We start from the raw sequence: 21,600 nt of genomic DNA on the forward strand, positions 1-21,600 counted from the left end.
ATGGTTGGGTCTAACGGACAGAACCTGCTGGCTTGATCCTTTCCTCACAAGGCGTCTTCGATGCTGATAGAACAAAGTTCCAGGCACCTACGTGCAGATCAGATTGGGTTGTGACCTCTTTGCTGTGGCAATACTTATATTCGAAGGGTCCTATTTTTGTTCCTTGATGAGGCTCTTGACCTCTGTTGTTTGTGGCCCCATGTCACACAATCAAACGTTCTCATCCTGTTCAACATTAGATAAAGATGGAAGATGAACAGGCACTCAATCAACAGGAGGCAGATGACGCCGAACACCAGCACAAACACCCTGATTATCATGAGCACTGCAGTCTTGGCCTTTCGGTGAAAATATGGCAGGAACAACAGCCACGTGTTCTGCTTGCCAACAGTTCCATTGGAGCACCCACAAGTTGACGTGATGGATTAAAATGTATAAGAGGATGATAACCAAGCACAATAACCCAGGCAGAGGCCACAGAGCTGAAGAACCACCAGTAATTCCTGCTCCTGATGCAGTTTTGAGCCATTGGCAATGATGGACAAAGCCAGCGGTGCATTTGCAGATGCTCCGGTGTTTGGCTTTTGTGCTCACAGTGACCCCTCACAGAGAGCAATACTGATTCTCCATGACATGATGGTGTATAGATCGGTCCAACATAAGCAGCCGTTGACTGTAGGTGATCTTGTGTAGAGTGCTCACTTCAGGCATATCAATGGAGGCAGACACAAAGTGCATGATGATATGAAAAAAGAATATTCCACCAGTCCGCAGGCAGTGTACTTCCTCTCATGCAGTGCACTTCCTCTCATAGGACTAAAAATTCAAAACATGGCTAAGGCCAAGGTCTGGAACATAGCCCAGGATATCGCCTGGTGTTTGGACAGGCGAGGCAGCCGTGGGTTCTGGGAGGACCTGTCTCTGGCTCCTGCCACAGCAGTCCATCTTAATAATATCATCCGTTCCTCCGGCAACAGGTTTTGATTTGATCACTTCTGTTTGTTTCTCCCTTCTGTACATCCTGACTTACTTTCTGTATTAGCATCATTTGCTTCTTGGCAATCTTGATAAGATCTTCCTTGACCAATGTTCCAGCCTTCACTCTTCAGGGAGCCTGCTAGTCAAGTATTCTCTTTGCCTTAGATTTCCCACTTCCAGAAGTGGCTGGAGAAGCCACCTTATCTTGAACAAGATCCTCCATGGCCACAGGCCACCATGGCCACATGGTCCACAGCTGGCAGCCTGGGGGCCACTGCAACCACCTGGCCCCTAGTCTGGTCACAGCCATCTCTGCTCTTCTGACTGCAGCGCCTCTAACTTTGTAATCCTATTTCTTAATTTGATAATGTTCTACTTCATCTGTTGACTTGCTATTATGGTAAATGAGGATTTATTTATAATTTAGATATTTGTAATTTTTCTCCTACCCTCATCCTTCCAGTAGAGTTATATTACAATTCTTTTGTTAAATCAGTCTTATCTATTTATAGTTTAGTGTAAATAAATAAAGAAAGTATGTGCTGCTTAGGAAATGTTTCTCTGTGTGTGTGTGTGTGTGATGGATAGATATGTATGTGAGAATTCCATATATTTTCTCACTGATTGCCCTGTAGTAGATCAATGTTATGGGAAACAAAACAAAACAAAAAAATCACAGTAAACATTTTTATACAATACCTCCTATGCACTATAATAAGGACATTGAAATAGAATATGTGATTCTAGCCTGTGAAAATTCACAAATTTCTATAGGAAGTAAAGCTTTCACAAGGTTTGATTATATGTAGAAAGTAGTATTATAGGCACCTTAGAAATTCAGAGAAAAAGAATGTGCTATTTTGACTGACTAACCAGAAACAGTCTATAGAGAAGACAGGATTTGAGTTAGGATTTAAAATATGGGTAGTAAACCAATAAATAAATAAATAAACAAACAAACAAATAAATAAATAAAATATGGGTTGGTTTTTTTATGTGACTGGATGGAGAATTTTTAGACTGAGATAGCCGTGACAGTAAGGCATGGAACAAAGAGGTAAAAAGCCATTTTAAAAAGAATATCGACTGGGACTAGTTTGACTGGTACACTGAAATGCTGCCAGGGAGTAGGTGAAAATAAGATCAAAAGGTATTTATTGATGTTGACTATCTAGTGGGTTGGTTAGCCTTTTCTTATTATTTAATTGACCCTTTACATAAAAATAGCTCTCAGCTAGCTCAAGTAGATTTAATTATCTCCACTTAATAGATGAAGAAACTTGAGGCCCAGAGGTGTTAAGTAACTTGCCTAAGGTCAAAAGACTAGAATGTGGTATAGCTAGTATTAGGTATAGCTATGCAACCTAATTCCTGAGCCTATGCTATTACATATTACCTATATTGGCTTTGTCTACTATATATTTTGCAAATATTTTCTCCATTTTCCATTTATCATCTTAACTTTGTGTATGGTATCTTTCACTACATAGACATTTAAAATTTTATGACACAGACAACAGGGGGGTGAGGGCATGAGTAGCGGGTGGGTGGAGGGGCAATGGGGGGATAAGGACACATATGTAATACCTTAATCAATAAAGAAATTAAAAATAATAATAAATAAGTAAAATTTTATGTAGTCAAGTTTCAATACTATTAAAAATTTTACTTAGTTTTGTTTCATACTAAGAAAAGCTTACTATGAAGAATAATAAAAACATTCTCCTACTATATCTTATTCTGAATTTTTATTTGTTTGTTTATTTAATGCTTTTATTTTAAACTTTATAATTAATCTTGAATATTTTATTGTCTATGTAGGGATCTAATTTCACTTTTCCCTCAAATGGCTAGCTAATTTTCCCTAAAATATGTTCTTTCCTAAATGAGCTGATATATATCATCTTGATATAATAGATGTTCATAAGTTTGCCACATTGCTAGGCAGTCTGCTAGTTAATGCTTCATTCTGGTTAAGAAGAATTCTTTTAGAAATGCAGCCCTGGAAGGTTATACCAATCAAAATTGCCAAGGTCAGCCTGGCTGGCGTGGTTCAGTGGTTGACAGTTCGATTCCCAATCAGGGCACAAGCCTGGGTTGCAGGCTCAGTCCCCAGTGTGGGACATATAGAAGGCAGCTAATCAATGATTCTCTCTCAACATTGATGTTTCCAACTCTCTCTCCCTTCATCTCTAAAATCAATAAAAGTGTATTTTTTTAAAATGCCAAGGTCAGTAATTTTGGCTCTGGAGATCAAATCTTCCAGGGGAAGATGATGAAAGAAGAAAAACTAATTGTTAATGTAGGGTACAGGTGGGTGAAACTATTGCCTTCTTCACAATGTTGCCGCTAACAAACAAAATTATGACATTTTTTATTGCCCAATTGAATAATTTGATTGACAATAACCTGCCATCAATTGCAGTAATGAAGATTTATAACCTGACATTTTAGTAAGCAAATCTCTCCAATTTTCTAATATCACCCAGCTTTGGGCTAATGGGAAGGCAATCAAACAAAAATAATCATTAGGATCCACAGTCCAGTAAAGACCCTTTCTCTGCAAATGTGAAACTCAGATGTGTTTTCTTTTCATTTCCTTCAGGACAATATTATGCATGTGTATCAGTGGTTCTTTTGTATAAATTATCAGGAAATCCATATGCAAATATTGAATATTTCCTTCTATTTCACTATGTGCATGTTATGAACAACTAATGTCCTCACTTGCCTTTACAGTGACTCGATCCTCTTGTGTTTTCTTCCACTGAAAACATTTGTTTTTTCCTGTTTACCTGCTTCTTTTCTCTGCTTTCTGATGCAGATAGAGCAAGCTGCTCTAGAAATGTACTTGTTAGCCAAAAGCAAGTGCCTTGGATCATAGCAATATAAAATTCACCCCAGTTAGTAACCTTTAAAAAACCATTGTGGGTTTTTGTTGTTTGTTTTTTTAAGTATATTGCCTGGAAAGCACTGTAAGGTCTTACTGACAGAAGCTTTTCAATCTGTTAACAAAATCAACTGTAAATTTAAAACCATGCTTGACTTTTAAATTTCATTTATTACATTTTCATTTTTAGAAGTTTAGTATGATTAGTTTTCAGATCTTCTGAATAAATCCTATTGCCTTTTTCTCACTGCACATGCATTTTAATCTCTTATATTTCTGCAAACATATTAAACATAGTTATTTTGTATTGTCATGTGGTAATTCCAGTATCTGAAGTATTCCAGGGTCTGGCTATCTGGGATGTTGTTTACTCTTGTTTCTGGTGGCTTGTTTCCTTTTGTGATGTCCTGTGGCAGGAAGGTTTTAAGACCTGTAATCCCCCATATAGCCATACTACTGTCATTTTTATTTCTCTTTAACTTTTGAAGGGTAATTTCACCTAATTTAGAATTCTAGATTGACTTTTTTTAACACTTTAAATATTTTACTCCACTCTCTTCTTGCTTACATAGGTTCTAATGAGAAGCCTATCCCTCTATAACTAAGTTTCCCCCACACTCCACCCTGTATTCTTTCAGGATTTTCTCTTAGCCTTTGATTTTCTGAAATTTGAATATGATATACCTAGGTGTGGCTTTTATTTGTTTGCTTTTATTTTAAATTGTATTTATACTGCTTGATGTTCCAGAGCTTCCTGGATAAGTGGTTTAGTATCTGTCATTAATTTGGGAAGATTATTGGTTATTATTGCTACAAATATTTCTTCTGCTATGTTTTTTTTTTTTTTCTCTTGGTATCACACCTTTTGCATTTCAGTTTGGAAAATTTCTATGGACCTAACTTTAAGTTCACTGATTCTTTTCTCAGTCAGGTGTAGAAGGAAAGGGGCCATATACTAAGCTCAGGGGAGGCCTGCTTGGCAACCTTACAAACTCAGAAACCTAAAATAACCAAAAGGATGGTCTGAAATTAAAACTTTCTTAAAGAAAAACTATATGGTAGGTAATCATGTCCTAGGCTAGACTCTTCCATGACAAAGGTCAATTTTCACTTTAACTAAGACTGTCTGTTATTTTTATGCATATACAATAACATATCTTTGGAATGTCAAAGTAATTTTTTTCCAGACCCCTCAAAGCACAGGTAGCACATCAGAACAGAGACCACAAATCCCCTCATTGTTATCTTGTTAATTGTTGACTGTTAACTATCCTATACCCACATAAGTAAAAGAAGTATGTAACTATTATTTTACTTTTCATCCAAATCCCAGGGGTTTCCCCGCTTTGCTTTCTCCTGCCTCCCTAATTTATCACCAATAGATTTCATGCAATCCACTTATGTCTTCTCTTTTGATTATAATCCTATCTAATAAAAGAGAAACATGGTAATTAGCGTACGACCGCTACCCTTCCCATTGGCTAATCAGGGCAATATGCAAATTAACTGCCAGCCAAGATGGCGGCTGGCAGCCAGGCAGCTTGAAACTAACATGAGGCTTGCTTGCTTCAGTGACGGAGGACTCCCAACGTTCCCCGCCTGCTGCTGCCGGCCTCTGAGCTTGCAGTTTAAGAAACATTGTAACAAATATAGAAGCTAAACAAAACCCCAGAAACCTGCTTTCAGCGAGCCGGGATCTCAGAGCTGGAGTTATACATTGTTTCGATTATAGAACCCAAACAAACCAGATACCTGCTTTCAGCAGCAGAGGCCTCAGAGCTGGAGCCAGAGCTAAAGCTGGCCCATAATTAAAAAAAAAAAAAAAGAAAAAAAGCAGTTGGGAGCTTCCGTCACCCGCCAGCCTGAAAACAGCCCTCAGCCCCTCACCCAGACTGGCCAGGCACCCCAGTGGGGACCCCAACCCTGATCCAGGACACCCTTCAGGGCAAACCAGCCAGCCCCACCCATGCACCAGGCCTCTATCCTATATAGTAAAAGGGTAATGCCTCCCAGCACCGGGATCAGCGGAGCCGAGAGGCCTCCCAGCACCGGGATCAGTGTGACAGGGGGCAGCGCCCAAACCCCCTGATCGCCCTGCGGCTCTGTGTCTGACAGGGGAAGGTGCCCCAACCACCTAATCAGCCCTGCTCTGTGCCTGATAGGGGGGAGCTCCCCAACCTCCTGAATGCCCTGCGGCTGTGTGTGTGACAGAGTGTGGCGCCCCAACCCCCTGATCAGCCCTGCTCTGTGTGTGAGGGTGCGGCGCCCCAACCCCACGGGCCCTGCTCTGTGTGTGACAGGGTAGAGCCATAACCTCCCCATCGGCCCTGCCCTGAGTGTGAGAGTGGCAGCGCCCCAACCCCCTGATCGGCCCTGCTCTGTGGGTGATAGAGGGTGGCGCCCCAACCCCCCCCCCCCCCCACGGGCCCTGCTCTGTGTGTGATGGGGTAGAGCCATAACCTCCCCATCGGCCCTGCCCTGAGTGTGATAGTGGCGGTGCCCCAACCCCCTGATCAGCCCTGCTCTGTGGGTGATAGAGGGCGGCGCCCCAAACCCTTTATCCGCCCTGCTCTGTGTGTGACGGGGCGGCGCCCCAACGCCCTGACTGACCCTGCTCTGTGCGTGACAGGGGGGAGCTCCCCAACCCCCTGATCGACCCTGCTCTGTGTGTGACAGGGTACAGAGCCCCAACCCCCCTGATGGGCCCTGCTCTGTGTGTGACGGGGTGGCGCCGCAACCTCCCCATTGACCCTGCCTTGAGTGTGACGGGGGCGGTGCTCCAACCCCCCAATCGGCCCTACCCTGAGTGTGACTGAGGGTGGCATCGCAACCTCCCAATCCGCCCTGCTCTGTGCATGACAGGGGGCGGCACCCCAACTCCCCAATCGGCCCTGCTCTGAGCCCGATCAGGGGCTGCACCTAGGGATTGGGCCTGCCCTCTGCCACCCGGGAGCAGGCCTAAGCCAGCAGGTCGTTATCTCCCGAGGGGTCCCAGACTGCGAGAGGGCACAGGCCGGGTTGAGGCACCCCCCTCCCCCCCCTAGTGCACAAATTTTTGTGCACCGGGCCTCTAGTCCTATATAATAAAAGGCTAATATGCAAATTGTCCCCTCTACCAGGAGTTCAACTAGGGGTTGGGGCCGGCTGGCCAACCGCCCATGGCCCCTCCCCCGGGCCAGCCACAGCCCCTACCCCCTACCACCCCCACCCTCAATTGGCCCCCCTTACCCCAATTGGGGACAGGGATGGCCAGGCAACCGCCCACGGCCCCTCCTCCGGGCTGGCCTGACCTGATTGGGACAGGCCAGACAGACCCCACCCATGCAACAAATTCGTGCACTAGGCCTCTAGTGTATAAAATAAGGTGCAAAACTGCCATTCTCTAGAGCATTTTCTCAATCTGTTAGATTGTGCTTCCCAGCAATCATTGTCAGTTTGGCTCAAACTCACAAAAATTTTCTACAGGTTTGAATGTTTCTTAAATTGACACATGTTTAGTCTACTGAAGGCATTCTTCATTCCTGTTACTGTTTTTTATTCCTACCATTTTCTCTTGATTCTTTCTGAACGTTTCTGTCTTTCTGCTTGTATTACTCATGTATTCTTGCATGTTTTCACATTTTTCCATTATAGTCCTTAACATATATTTTAAATTCCCTATCTTATAATTCTAATATCTGTGACATACATGAATCATATTCTGATGGTTGCTTTATATTTTCAGACTATGCTTTTTCTTGCCTTTTAGCATGCATTGTAGTTTTATGTTAAAAGTCAGACATACTGTATCAGGTCATAGTATCTAAGGCAAGTAGGCTTTTAGAGAGAGGACGTATGTTAATTTGGGTAGATGTGCTGTTTACTGTTTCTTATAGCTTTGTGTCAGAGGCTTCAATACTCTAGTATTCTTGTAGGGGTTTTGTCTCCTCTCTTGAAGAGATGTGAGACTGTCCTTTGGCAGCTCCTTCAGCTGTAACCCACTATTACTATACTAGAGACGTGCTGGGTTGGTGGTAGAGTGTGTGGGAGGAGGAACATTTTATTATCTTCTAATTGAGTCTCAATCTTTTAGCAGGCCTGTGCCTTGGGGCTGTGGCCTTTATAAGTATTTCTGTCCCTTTATTAATTAATAGCTTTGTTGACATAAAATCATCTAAAACTGTAGAGAATTTTAATAAGAATTTATTGGAGCCAAACTGACAAAAATTGCCAGGAAGCACAATCTCCAATGCTCTGGAGAATGAAAGTTTTGCAATTTCTTTTATGCATTTGAAATTAAGGAGGGAATGTGAGGAAAACTATAAGGGGGTGGCAGACATCAAGGCCAGGGTTGGATTACAGGATAATTACCAAGATTATGTACTTTCTTGAGGGTGGTTACACTTATTTCAAAGGTGTGTTATCCTAGATGCACAGAAACAATGGACAGGGCTTGCTTAAGGCAAAGAGAAACCTTTTACTAAAAAAGTTATATGCCTGGGGCGTGACTACTCACCATGACTTGCCCAGTTAGGAATTTATGAACAGAGCGCCCTGTGAGGTTACTTTTCATAGAACCGATATTGGAGAAAAATGTGGGTGGTCTTTCTCCGTTGCTAGAGAGAGGGGGTTCTTGGGGTACCACTGGAATAAGCATTTCCAGAGGGTCCCCAATGGAGGATGAGATATGGTAGAAGCTTTATTTTTGTGAAATGACATCCTTGGGTTTCTAAAGTCCAATTCCAGGCATAGCAGAAGTGCAGCTGGGGTCTCAGTAAAGCTCAAAGCAAAGTCAGTATCCAGAGTTTCCATTCTATATGCGCTGGGTCCAGTTCAGCATCAGGCTAGTGCAGTCTATTAGTCCATTGTGTGTAGGGTCCATATGGCCCTGGGCCATATGGGCTAATGCAGGGGAGTCAAGAGAGAACCCCAAGCAACAGGAGTCCCAAGAGAGCCCAGAGTAACCAAGACAATGAGTTTCTTTGTTCAGGGAATTAAGTATCCCAAATCTTCCTGTGCGTGCAGTGGCCATGCCAGTTCTTGTCAATGAACTGTTCCCAGGTGTGACTGACAGCAAGCACCTTCTATAGTACCCCCATCCTTACTGGGCATGCATTTATTCTCTTTCCTGTTCAGTCCCTTCCCTCAGCAATTTGTGATCTATGGGGAATAGACTGGTAGCTCCCTGGGGAGTGTAAAGCTTTAGCTTCCTGGTGAAGCTGCCCAAAAGACATATAATATTTGGCCTTCCCTTCGCTCCTTTCCTGTTATTAATAACTAGGTTCATTACAATGGTACTAGGACCATCCCCCCCCCTTTTTTTTGTTGACAGCAGTGATAACATCCATACTTTTTACATGTCATAGCTGAACTAGAAGTTTCATTACTGACTTAAATTTTCATTGCAGTTTGGAATTTTTGTTTTCAAACAAAAGAAATTAACTCTGGCTAACTTAAGTAAAAAAGAATTTGTCAGAAAGATATTAAGACTCAGGCAGCTCTGAGCATCAATTAATAAAAACTATAGAAAAAGTTTTATCAGCAAAATTTTGGTTTGAACATCTCCACTGATTTCAACTATTTTCAGTACCTTTATTAGTCTGCTCAAGATTCAAATTTCAGGAATTCTTGGAAGAAGATCCCATGAGTATAGCAGAGTTTTTTTCAGTTTTCTTGAATTTTTACATAAAAGTAGAGCAAGCAACTAGATAGAAAAACTATCTGGAGAGAATTATAAGATGTTCCCACAAACCCCAAAGAAGCAATGTCCACAGGCCTATGTGTTATTACTGTCTTGGTGGAAGAAACTGGGGGAAATAATAGTGTATCTGACAAACCTAGGAACAGAAAAATACTCAAATAGCCAACAGATATCTCCAGAAATGGCACTAGACTAATTGGGGAATATCAGTTGAAACAGAGGTATTTTGCTGAGCATAGTAGATGATGAGGCATAGTATAAGTACTGCTGGAATAGTCTATCCTAGTTCTCTTGGGTTCCACACTGAAGGAGAAAGTTTTTAGAGTGAAATAATATTGAGGGACAATGGGGATTTAAAAGAGAGACCACCTAGTCTGACCAGTGTGTCTTGGTGGTTGAGCATCGACTTATGAGGTTATGGTTCAATTCCTGGTCAGAGCACATGTCTGGGTTGCGGGCTGGGGTGTGCAGGAGGCAGCCAATTGATGATTCTTTCTCATCCTTGATGTTTCGATCTCTCCCTCTCCCTTCCTCTCTAAAAGCAATAAAAATATGTTTAAACAAAAGTAAATAAAAGAGGGACAACCCAGAAAATAATGGAGGGGGAGGAGCCAGAAAATCTGAGAAGAAAACTTCTAAGTGTTTAAACATTATGTGAAAAAAACAACAGAAGGAGCTCCATGTAGTCAGAAAGGCTATCTGCAACAACCCTCCTTCTTAGAGTTTGAAACACAAAATTGATATAAAAATGAACAGAAAAGTATCATTCAAATCCCTTACAAAGTCACCATAAGACAGAAGAATAAAGACGATAGGTAATAAAATGAACAACTGAATCCTTATAGACAATAAAATCATGAAAAACCTACAAATAATAAGGTTAGAACTGTAATATTCTCTTTTAAAACAAAAGACATTTAAAATGATACAAGGTATGAAAAACAACAAAAAATAAAAATTACAGAAACTCAAAAATAAGGTGACAGACTCAAGATAAATTTAAAAGCAAAAAGCACATACAATTTTAGAAATAAAGACTAACCAAAAGAGTAAGTACAACAAATAATGCCTCAACAGAAAAAGAAATAAAAAGCATGCAAAGTTTAAAAAGAAAAAAGGAAATGAAAAAGAGAAAGAAAGTTAGAGTTAAAAGAATATTAAAGACAGGTAAAAAAGACCCAATATGTAAACCTTATGTTGTCCAACAATATAAATATAGTATACATATACTGTGGAGAAAGTAGGCACAACACACATTTTTAACTTTTCTATGCTCTCAATTGGCAGTGATGGTATCAGTATTGTTATCCTGAAACTAATGTGTATGTAATGTGGGATAAAACAAGTAAATAATTATGGAGTATTCTAAATCTATTTTGACCCATGTTCTTAAGAAATGGGATTCTCAGTGGGGAAGAACTGATTTTGTAATTTCTTAATGAAACTTATCTACCATTTATAGCATTGTTCTGCTGAGTGTTACTTCTCTTCTTATCTCTGGATGCTTTTAAGATTTTTTTTTTAAAATTTTGTTTTCCAGCAGTTTGACTATAATGTACGTAGTTGAGATTTTGTTTGTTATTTCTCCTCCCTGGAGTGTGCTGTACTTCTCCACTCTCTCTTGGGAAATTTTCACCTGTATGTCTTCATATGCTACTCTGTTATCACTGGAAGCAGAATTCATTTTAGAAATCTTTGATTTCTACTGAGTGGGTCTAAAAGCAGTGAGTGCTTGTCACAGTGAGAACATCTGAGCCAAGATTTGGTTTTAAATACCATTATTTATATTTGTAACATTCTGTAGTATTTCTACCAAAAATCATAACCTGAATTTAATCTTAAACTGCCAGACACACAAATTTATGATAGCCCCTGAATTGTCCTGGAGTTATCAATCTACATAACTCTGGTAGTGGGGTTGAGTGGGATGGTATACTAGTAGACTGACTGAACTCTGCAGATTTTTCTCCAATTTTGCCTTTTTGTTATGGTGTGGGTCTTGATTATGGCCCATTAGCATTGACTAACAGAAAATATTATGGTGCTTCTCCCTCAAGGAGTAACTCAAATAAAAACAAAATACTAAACTATAAAATATGCAATTTACATACAGAAAATAAATATCTTCTTTCTAGAAAAAAAAAATAGAATAATGTCAATAGGATGCAGGAAACAACTTGAATAAGCTCCCACTGGCCAAATATGAGATAACTGAGCTTCAATGAAGATAAGAATTACAATGGATCAAAATCCATTAGATAAGTTTAAATATGTGATATTGAATTATCAGAATGATATTGGGAGGAAAATCCCAATTGGTTACTTTCTGAGGCAAATAGCTAACCAATTCATTATCTTGAAAACCAGGAAAATAAAAGAATCATGTATTTAATCTGCATTTCCTATATGAATTGTATCACTGGGTAATAAAGTAATATAAAAATTTTTCAACTAATATATGAAAATGAAATGACAGAATTAAAATATCAGCATTTTAAAATTTTCAATGAATTAATAGATCAATACATTGAGCATCAATGGCTACTTACATAAAGAAAGAGAGAAAACCAGACCTTATGTGCTTCCTGACAAATATGACTAAGTCTCTGAATCCCACTGCTACTTTATAGAAAATAAGAGAAAGGAGCATGTTTAACTGCACCATGAGTGTGTAATCAGCAAAATCTAGACTCTAAAGGTCAAATGGTCCTAAAGTTCTTCAACAAATCTATCTTAAGGGAAGAGAAATGTAGAGAGGGAGCCTGTGAATTAAAAAACATACCAGACGGCCCCGGTGAGCTTGCAATGGCCCCTGTGAGGCTGAGATGGCCCCTGTGAGGCTGGGACGGCCCCTGTGAGACTGAGACGGCCCCTGTGAGACTGAGACGGCCCCTGGGAAGCTGAGAAAAATACCACATGAACTCACTCATTTATGGATAATAAGGACCATTATAGACTAATGGACAAAAATGGATACAAAGGCAGAGCAGCATTGAGCAGACTGTCAAACTACAGTGGGAACCCTGGGGAGGGTTGGGAGTGGGGTAGGAGATCAACCGAAGGACTTATACGCATGTATATGAGAATAACCAATGGACACAAGACACTGGGGGGTGAGGGAAGCCGGGGGAATGTCAAGGGGGGGAAAAAAGGAGACATGTGTAATACTCTTTGTAATACTTTAAGAAATAAAAAAACAAAAACCAAAACAAAACAAAAAATACCAGATTTTTTAAAAATAGGCAAGACTAAATTATAATATCCAGGGACACTTTCCTGAATGATTAAATCATAAACTTAAGAAGTGATCACTATAAGAATCAGGATGATGATTTATATTTTATTTTATTTTTTTCTAATCCTCACCTGAAGATATGTTTTTATTGATTTTTTTTAGAGAGAGAGGAAGGGAGAGAGAAACATTAATGTGAGAGAGAAACATGGATCAGTTGCCGCCTGACTGGAGTTCAAACCTGTATCTTAGGCATGTGTCCTGACGGGGAATTGAACCTGTAACCTTTGGTGTACTCCAACCAATTTAGCCACTTGGCCTGGGCAGGATGATTATTATTTTTATAGCAAGAGAAACAGCCTTTGTGATGGGCAACAAGAAAGAACTTCTGGAGTGGTTGGAAAGGTTTTTTTTGTTTGTTTGTTTGTTTGTTTTTATGTTGGCGGTGGTTGTTTTAATAATTTACTAAATCGTACACTTATTTTGTGTAATTCTTTATATCTGTGCTTTAAGTTATAACAAAAAAGACTAATTAAAAAAATCATAACATTCCAGGAAAGACATTTCCAACTGGCCTAGTGTGGAGTACAGGGGTATCTGCTGGTTAGGGGAATTACATTGCATCAGATTGTGTGCATAGGGTTAGATGTTATTCACCAAAAGGAAATAGAGTTGCTATCAGAAGGGGGCAGTGGCTGGTAGGCAGACCAAACCCACTACTTTTTTTTATTACAATACAACTGTCCTAAATATTTGAGATAATCCTGATGTGATATATATTAAACCTATCATAGAAGCAAAACCATTCAAAAGAAGTTTCTAAACTTTAGTCAGCTAGGAAACTAACACATTTTTAAATGACTTTACAAGTAAGAATATGTGTATCTAATTAAACACTTAATATTTATAAGAACAAAAACAAGGCTTTCAAAAGATTAATATTTCAAAAGAATAAATATTATGGTACCTTCTGATTATAAATAAAACATGTTTTTACTACATATATATGAGCTTTTTGGATTATTTATTAAACCATTGCCTGAGATCTATAATATTCTAACATCAAGATAGATAAACAGTTACCTCAAAAATGATTTTCTATACACATGGCTTATTAGCATTTTGAACAACTAAGTCAAGATACCTTAGAGCCATAATAATTCCTGACCCTTGGTCCTTCAAATGATGTAAGACAATCATTCCCTCTGACAATATATTTTTTTTCTATATAACTTCTGACCTTTCCTTCTCTTTGCATTTGCTTGAAAGAGTTTGGAATCAGAATGAGAGGCACTGATCATCTTTGACAGCTTAAATATCAAATGTCAGTATTGAACAAAGCAAACATAGACATCAGCTACATTAACTAAGTGAGGTGTTTGGGTATTCCATTATCTGATCAATAATATACTCCTTACCCCTGCTATTCATTCATTTCTATTAAACAGTAACTATCTGAATAGCTATAGATGGCATTCTTGAGAGCTTGCTTCAGTGTCTGTGATTGTATAGACTCATTCATAAAATATTTATTGACTATACAGACAGCCAAGAAGCACATAAGGGGATGCTGACATTATTAACTGTTAGAGCAATGAAAATTAAAACCACAAGACATCACTTCACATGTACTAGGATGGCTAGCATAAAAAAGATAATAATCAATGATTCTCTCTTATCACTGATGTTTCTACCTTTCTCTCCCTCTCCCTTTCTCTCTGAAATCAATATAAATAAATTTAAAAGACAGTAACAAGTATAAGTGAGGATGTGGAGAAATTTAAACCCTCATTCATTGTTGGTGGGATTATAAAATTGTTCAGCCCCTTTGTAAAAGCAGTTTGGCAGTTCCTCAAAATGTAAACATAGAGTTACCATATGACCCAGAAATTCTACTTCTTGGAATCTACCCAAGAGAATGGAGTACATATGTCCAACTAAACCTTATTTTTGATTGTTAGTAGCTGAATTTTTATAATAGCCAAAAAGTGGAAACAACTCAAATACCCATCACCTGATGAATGAATAAACAAAATATATTCATATAATAGGTATGTGAATATATTATATTCAGCCATAAAAGGAATGAAGTGCTGATACAGGTTATAACATGGATGAATCATGAAAACATTATGCTAAGTAAAAGAAAACAGGCAAGAAAAGGGCACATATTATGTAATTCCATTTATATAAAATATCCAGTGTAGGCAACCTATAGAGGTAGAAAATAGTGGCTTCCAGGGGCTGAGAGGAGGAAAGAGGATCAAGAATAATTGCTAATGAGTAAATGATTTCTTTTTGAGATGATAAAAATATTATTAAATGATATAGTGGTGATGGTTGCATAACTCTGTGAATATGCTAAAATAAATTTTACACTTTAAAAGAGTGGAATTTAAGGTATAGTAATTATTTCTCAATAAAGCTTGTTATAAAAAATTCATTGTGCACTGCAAACTCTTCTAAGTGCTGGGAATAATTTAGTGAAGACATCTAGGCCCATGCTCTTAAAAAGCTTACAAAAAAAAGATGTATCTATTGAGTCTAAGCTTATATCCCTAGACTGTACATAAATTAGGGTCCTACCACTCTTTTTCCAAGGGAAAATTTGGCAAAATAATTTTTCCCCTTAGTACTTCTCACTCAACCTTTCTCTGCTGCCTTTTCCACTAAGACTATGTAAAGAAATCAAAGAGGAAAATGAGCTGTCACAGATTACCAGAATTTCAAGAAGGTGAGAGTGAATAAATTATCAAATGCTGCAGACAAGTCAAGAAATATAAGACTTGCCTGGCTGGTGTGGCTCAGTGGTTGAGCATTGACCCATGAAGCAAGAGGTCATAGTTCAATTCCCCTTCAAGGCACATGCCCAGTTTGCTGGCTTGATTCCAGGTAGGGGGCGTGCAGGAGGCAGCCCATAGATGATGCTCTCTCATCACTGATGTCTCTATCTTTCTCTCTCCCTTCCTCTCTGAAATCAATAAAAATATATTTAAAAAATAAAATAATAAAGACATATTGAAAAATAAAACTAAACTTAAAAAACAAAACAAGGGAGAGTACTTGTGATCTTGGTTCCCAGTATGTCATCAATTTAGCTCAAATAAATTCTTAAGAAATTTTCAAAACAAAACAAAACAAAAAACCAAGGATCAAAATATACTCCTTGTATTTGGCAATTAGGGGGCCATGGTAATCTAGTACAGTTTCAGTGGAATCGTGAGGACAGAGCAATTTTGTAATAATTTCACACAGCATGGTGTCTGATGAATAGTAGCTGTTCAGGAAATATTTGTTGAATTGGGAATAAGTGTGCTATGAGATAGTAAAGACAGAAAATAAAGACTACACTTACAATGAGTTTGTATGAGAAGGGAAAATAGATAGTGAGTGGTATTTGGTGGAATATGAGGTAACAGAGTTTATTTTTTAGTGTGAGCGAAATTGATTATAGTCTGAGAACATGTTGCTAGTAGAGAAGGAAAGTTTGAATGTAAGAAAAAGAAAATAGCAGGGTCTGAAAGAGGTGAAATGTTCCTCTGAGATTAAATTAGATCTGTGTAAATGTAGGTATATTTATAGGAAGCGGCAATAAGTTTATGGAAATAATATCTGATGGCTTCAAGTTTCTGTATTAATCAGGAAGTTGTCATCTGCAAAAAGTATGGGTAGTAGGGAACCAAGAAGGGGGCTTGAAGATAGCAGTGAAGATTTGGAAATAGCTGTAAGGAGAGGAAATATAAACTTGTCAAGGACAAGTAAAAGGATTGCTAGGACATGTTGACATTTCAAATGTAAAGGATAAAATTATCTATTAACGTGCTTAAAATGCTTAACATTTTGACATTTTCATGGGCATTTTTTTAAAAACTGTTTCCCAACAGTTATTTAACTTCAGAGATAGAAAGATAAAGAACATGGGTAATGTTATATTCACACTTTATGTGTGTGGATTTTACTATTTTCAGAACTCCATTTATGAGTAGTATTTCAGATTATAAGCAATACTTTATATATATTTAATGAAGTATATTTTTAATGAAGTTGTCAAACTCAACTTGCATAATTCAGATGACCTCTTGGTTCCCTGGCCCACCTAAGACAGGGGTGAGATTGACTTAATTCACCCTTGTCCTGTGGATTGTAGATGTCCAAAATTTTCCTCAAGATTTATGTGTATTCCCCGAGGTCTTGTGATCTCATAATCGTTGCTGGCTCAGAGCTCCTGCTTCCATTTAACTTGGTCTAGTTTATAGATCATGCATCATTCTGCTCACATTGCCTGTTTCATATTATGTTAAGCCGATTGCAATTTTGGTCTTTTCCCGAATGGCCGCTGGAAACATTCGCAGAGGCATTACGTGTGTGCAAAGACGACTTTGCTGAAGGTGGCCATGGGCAGGGGCTCTTACATCACAGTAACAGAACACAGTTCAGCTTGCTGTCAGCTTTCTGTACCTTCCTCACTTTTCTGTCCTCTCATGTGAGGAACGAAATTCCAATGTTTCCCACGCTGTAGTGGCAGAGTCATTTAGCTATGACACCTGCTGCCAAACTCAGCCTGAGTATAGCTTGGCCTACCCAAGGCCAGTGAAGTTCTCAACAGAACAAATGGGCCTTCTTTAGAAATCTTTTCTACATCCCTTACATAAGTCTCTAGCCAACTTCATTTTTTTTCTTCTTTTTCAAGACATATCATTAAAAATATTTTTTGCTTGCAAAGGATATGGCCATTAGGCAAAAATAATCTTATATCTGCACTAAAAGGAAACTTAGATACTACCCCTCACCCCTGTGTTATACCAAAATGAATTCCAATAAGGGGCAGGTCACATAGCTTTTCATACTCCTGAGTTGTTTTTTTATATATATACTGACTAGAGGCCTGGTGCACAAAAATTTGTGCACTCAGGGGGAAGGGGGGATCCCTCAGCCTGGCCTGTGCCCTCTTGCAGTCTGGGACCCCTTGGGAGATAACGACCTGCTGGCTTAGGCCTGCTCCTGGGTGGCAGAGGGCAGGCCCAATCCCTAGGTGCAGCCCCTGATCGGGCTCAGAGCAGGGCCGATTGGGGTGTTGGGGCGCCACCCCCTGTCATGCACAGAGCAGGGCGGATCGGGAGGTTGCAATGCCATCCCCAGTCACGCTCAGGGTAGGGCCGATTGGGGGGTTGGGGCACCGCCCCCTGTCACACTCAAGGTAGGGTCAATGTGGGGGTTGCAGCGCCACCCCCTGTCACTCACAGAGCAGGGCCCATCACGGGGGTTGGGCTCCTTACCCTGTCACGCACAGAGCAGGGTCGATCAGGGGGTTGGGGAGCTCCACCCTGTCATGCACAGAGCAGGGCCCATCAGGGGGTTGAGGAGCTCCCCCCTGTCACTCACAGAGTAGGGCCAATAGGGGAGTTGGGGCACTGCCCCCTGTCACACACAGAGCAGGGCGGATCAGGGGGTTGGGGCGCCACCCTCTATCACCCACAGAGCAGGGCCGATCAGGGGGTTGGGGCGCCGCCATTTTCACACTTAGGGCAGGGCCGATGGGGAGGTTATGGCTCTACCCCATCACACACAGAGCAGGGCCCGTGGGGGTGGGGGTGGGGGGGGGTTTGTGGCGCCGCCCTCTATCACCCACAGAGCAGGGCCGATCAGGGGGTTGGGGCGCTGCACCCTGTCACACACAGAGCCGCAGGGTGATCAGAGGTTGGGGAGCTCCCCCGTATCAGGCACAGAGCAGGGCTGATCAGGAGGTTGGGGCGCCTTCCCCTGTCACGAACAGAGCAGGGCGAATAGGGAGGTTGTGGCCCCGCCCCCTGTCACACACAGAGCTGCAGGGCGATCAGGGGGTTTGGGTGCTGCCCCCTGTCACGCTGATCCCGGTGCCGGGAGGCCTCTCGGCTCCACTGATCCCGGTGCTGGGAGGCATATTACCCTTTTACTATATAAGATAGAGGCCTGGTGCATGGGTGGGGCTGGCTGGTTTGCCCTGAAGGGTGTCCTGGATCAGGTTGGGGGTCCCACCTGGGTGCCTGGCCAGCCTGGGTGAGGGTATGATGGCTGTTTGCAGCTGGTCACACACCCTTCAGGGTGGGGGTCCCCACTGGGGTGCCTGGCCAGCCTGGGTGAGGGGATGATGGCTGTTTGCAGCTGGTCACACACCATTCAGGGTGCGAGTCCCCACTGGGGTGCTTGGCCAACCTGGGTGAGGGGATGATGGCTGTTTGCAGCTGGTCACACACCCTTCAAGGTGGGGGTCCCCACTGGGGTGCCTGGCCACTCTGGGTGAGGGGCTGAGGGCTGTTTTCAGGCTGGCGGGTGACGGAAGCTCCGAACTGCTCCTTTTTTTCTTTTTTTTTTTTTATTCTGGGCAGGCTTTAGCTCTGAGGCTCCAGCTCTTAGGCCTCCGCTGCTGAAAGTAGGTTTCTGGTTTGTTTCGTTTCGAAACAATGTATAACTCCAGCTCTGACTCCACTCTGAGATCCCAGCTCCCTGAAAGCTGGTTTCTGGGTTTTTTTTTTAGCTTCTATATTTGTTAAAATGTTTCAAACTGCAGGCTCAGAGGCCTGCAAGGCAGGCGGGGAACGTTGGTTTCCTTTGTCACTGAAGCAAGCAAGCCTCATGTTAGTTTCAAGCTGCCTGGCTGCCCGCCACCATCTTGGCTGACAGTTAATTTGCATATCGCCCCGATTAGCCAATGGGAAGGGTAGCGGTCATATGCTAATTACCATGTTTCTCTTTTATTAGATAGGATTTTTCACAGAGAGGAAGGAAGAGGGATAGAGAGTTAGAAACATCAGTGAGAGAGAAGCATCGATCAGCTGCCTCCTGCACACCCCCTACTGGCCATGTGCCTGCAACCAAGATACATGCCCTTGACCGGAATTAAACCTGGGACTCTTCAGTCCCCAGGCCGACGCTCTATCCAGTGAGCCAAACCGTCTAGGGCATATACTCCTGAGTTTTTAAAACCTGTTTGTAGAATTGTCATAGCTTATAAAACATCCAAAGACTTTAAAGCAGATCATGTTTTTCATTAAGATTTTAAAGTTCCATAGTTTCTTCAGTGTTATAATTTAAACTATGGTATCATTGACAGGGGTCTCTTATTGACCATCATGGTACACCGTCACTACATATATGTTCCTAAGGATCCCTATGCCAGATTTACTGATCCTCTTTACCAAGAGAAAAATATCAGAATTTACTTTGGTAACTGCTATATCCCATTTTTCTTAGGTTAATAGATTATTTCGTTACCTTCCTCTGATAGACCCAACAAGGTCCTATATCTTTTCCCCAGGAGCCCTGTGTGGGGAAATTAAGAAGACTGGGCTATGTCATTAAATCTGTCTCTAGCTGTTTATGTCAGCTAAGTGACATAACTGAACCTAATTGTCCATTAATTGTGTTCTCACAGAGATGAATAAAGAAGAAAAAGGGACTCTTTGGAACAGTTGAGAAATGTAAATAAGAATCTTTGTTATAAGACATGAATGCAGCAAAATGACTCTATGAGATCAAGATGGTGCTCGGAATCCTGAGGGACCAACCAATAGTGAGGAAGGTGACAACGACATGACCACATGCTGTCCTCACCGGTGGGATTGTATCTAACATAGTAACAGGAATAAGCAGCAAGCATTTTAACAGGATGAAAAAGAGCCTGTGATTTGAGCAAACTAATGTTCTTGTTTCTAGGGAAAACACCCTCCTAGAACAAACACAGCAGGCTTTTTAGATTCAGCAGCTACATTAATGCAATTTTAATTTAATGAAAAGGACTTTATGCTGTGACTACAGAATGTGATTAGAAATCATTACAATAATATTAATAAATATGAAATGATAAAATGTCTGAGGCACTGATAGTCTAATACATGTCATTACTAAGAGTAGAGAAAGTGGGGGCATCACTACCTAGATGAGCAACAAAAGCTTAGGTGAGCTTAGGTGAATGAGGATCTAGGTTTTGTGGGGAAGGGGGAAAGGGTTGGCTGGAATACCAGAGGTTAAGAAAAGTGGAAAGATTGCTCAGCAGGCGAGAACACCAACAGCCACATGTGAAAGAACATCTTGGGTGGTACTCTATGTGTTATTCTGACTCTATGAATGTTAGTAGGTGTAGTCTTGTAATTCTGTTTTGGACATTGCAAACATCAACCATCAGACTTTTTTCTAGGACCTTCTGAGGGAGTCAGAGAATCTTTCGGAAATAGATGACTAGAATTGGTAATTTAAAACAAACCCCCCAAAAAATCAATGGAATATTAATTGGAACTGAGATATGTACAAGTTGTTAGTCACAATTGAATTTATTGAATTCTAACCTATACCAGGTACTGTACTGTGCATTTAACACATGGAATCTCATTTAATTTGCATAATAAGTGAGGCGAGTATTTTCTCAGGTTTACAAAAGGAGAAAATAGAGAAGTTAATTAGATGCATTCCAAAGACTAGTATCTGTAACATAAATGGAAGTCCCAAGCAGGCATGTTTCAACAGGAAAAGCTTAGTAAACTCTGAGCCCAGGGATGAGGAAATGGTGTCATCTACTTTACACTTGGTAGCGGAGATTAAGATTTGGGCCAAGTTTAGGATAGTAGTGGAGAAGTAATTATCAAAATCTGGTTCTCACTTCGTTACCTTTGCAAGCACTCATTACTTGATGTTATTGTGCTAAACAAAGTAGTAGAATCTTAAATCTCATGGAGCTTACATTCTAGTGAAGGACACATCATAAACCAGTAGACAAATATTAAAGTTATTTTGGATAGTGATATTGTTATGAAGAAAATGTGATAGTGAAATGAGAGAAATTAACTT

General features: G+C 40.6%; 1 pseudogene across 1 annotated transcript in view; it reads left to right on the forward strand.

The window, feature by feature from the left end:
• The first annotated feature begins 245 nt into the window (after nt 1-245).
• Nucleotides 246-21,600, forward strand: part of LOC308513885 (mitotic spindle assembly checkpoint protein MAD2A-like) — a 64,452-nt pseudogene continuing 43,097 nt past the window's right edge. Inside the window, exon 1 of the transcript in view lies at nt 246-344. The product of the transcript in view is annotated as a mitotic spindle assembly checkpoint protein MAD2A-like (transcript). The remainder of the gene's footprint in view (nt 345-21,600) is intronic.

This window comes from Myotis nattereri, assembly GCF_964212035.1.
Source record: "Myotis nattereri genome assembly, chromosome: 2".
NCBI lineage: Eukaryota > Metazoa > Chordata > Mammalia > Chiroptera > Vespertilionidae > Myotis > Myotis nattereri.